Below are 1386 nucleotides of genomic sequence, written 5' to 3' on the forward strand. Positions count from 1 at the left end.
AAAGCAGTTACATATTGGAAAAGTCATGCTCCAACTTTAAACCTTGTTCTTTGCATAAAATTAGTACATGTCTAATAAAAATGTACTCATTTAAGTGAATAGACATTTGGACAAAAACAAGTATTAAAGTTCAACAATGAAAGAAGGTAAGACTAGCTTAATACTTTCAAATTACAAAACATTAAAATTTTATCCATCTACACTGGGAATATAGCTCAGTGGTAGAGCACTTGCCTAGCATGCAAGAGACCCTGGGTTCAATTCCCAATACTACAAAAACAAGCATACAAACAAAATTGTGTCCAACAAAATGTATAAAAAATGTATGTTCATACACACACACACAAAATGTATGTGCATACACATACACACACATATGTGTTTGTGTGTGTGTGTGTGTGTGTGTATATATATATATATGAAATTTCCAAGGACATGATAAATCACTATGACTAGAATGCAGAGAAGAATAAGTACAATGAAAATGAGAGTTAACAAATGTCTGCAGCTCAAATTCATCTCACAAGGCTGGATGGAAACTGATAACCTACATAAATACCCAAATGTACTTTGAACTAATTGAATTCAAGGAACTGTTTAAGAACAAAGTGTTATTATTGCAACAATACTATTGAAACATCATGTAGTAATTGGAAAATAGAGAAAGGAACTGCAATTTAACTTAAAAATTAAAGAAAAATCATTTAAGAACTCTCTCGGTGTTTCACTTCTGGTTGCTGAAATCTGCTTTTAGAAGCAAATTAACCAGATTGTCCATTAACATTGATCACATTAGCTAGATAATTGCCAAGACTTCATCCTACTTGGGCTGTGCAAAAGCAATGTAATGTGAAACTAAGGACAATGTCCCTTAATACATAACACACCTTTAACATCAACTTCTCTTACAATTTTGGGGAAAAGACCTGAGCCTTGAATTTGACTGTGCCCCATCATTGGGTAGAATCATTTTATATTACATAATCTTGGAATTGAACCCATAGCGAAGACTTCTCTGATGTCATAACAAGAGGGTAGTGGTTGTGCTTTGTAACAGTATGTGACTTCTCGTGGAACACAGGACAGAGTTCATCGATAAACAGAAATAGGGCTTTGCCAAGATTGCTTTGGTAGTACCTGTAATAAAAGACTCTCAACTGGAAAGCAAATCCACCTCCCTTTGCTGCACTAGCTGCTTCGTTGACTGAGTTGTCCTATGGCTGAGGTTCTTTATCAACAGGGAAGCAAAGAACGAACTTTGAGCTCAATGCAAATCTTTTGCAATCTTCCCATAAAAATAAAATAAGTACATTTTGTACCACCAGTATAACAGGAATAATTAAACTGTAACTGAAAAAGATGTATGCAACTGTGACCTGTTAGTCA

At 34.5% G+C, this 1386-nt stretch overlaps 1 non-coding gene across 1 annotated transcript; it reads left to right on the plus strand.

The window, feature by feature from the left end:
• The first annotated feature begins 203 nt into the window (after nucleotides 1-203).
• On the plus strand, nucleotides 204-276 carry Trnaa-agc (transfer RNA alanine (anticodon AGC)). The gene has a single exon. It is a non-coding gene; the product is annotated as a tRNA-Ala (tRNA).
• The last annotated feature ends 1110 nt before the right edge of the window (nucleotides 277-1386 follow it).

This window comes from Ictidomys tridecemlineatus, chromosome 2, assembly GCF_052094955.1.
Source record: "Ictidomys tridecemlineatus isolate mIctTri1 chromosome 2, mIctTri1.hap1, whole genome shotgun sequence".
In the NCBI taxonomy this organism is placed as follows: domain Eukaryota; kingdom Metazoa; phylum Chordata; class Mammalia; order Rodentia; family Sciuridae; genus Ictidomys; species Ictidomys tridecemlineatus.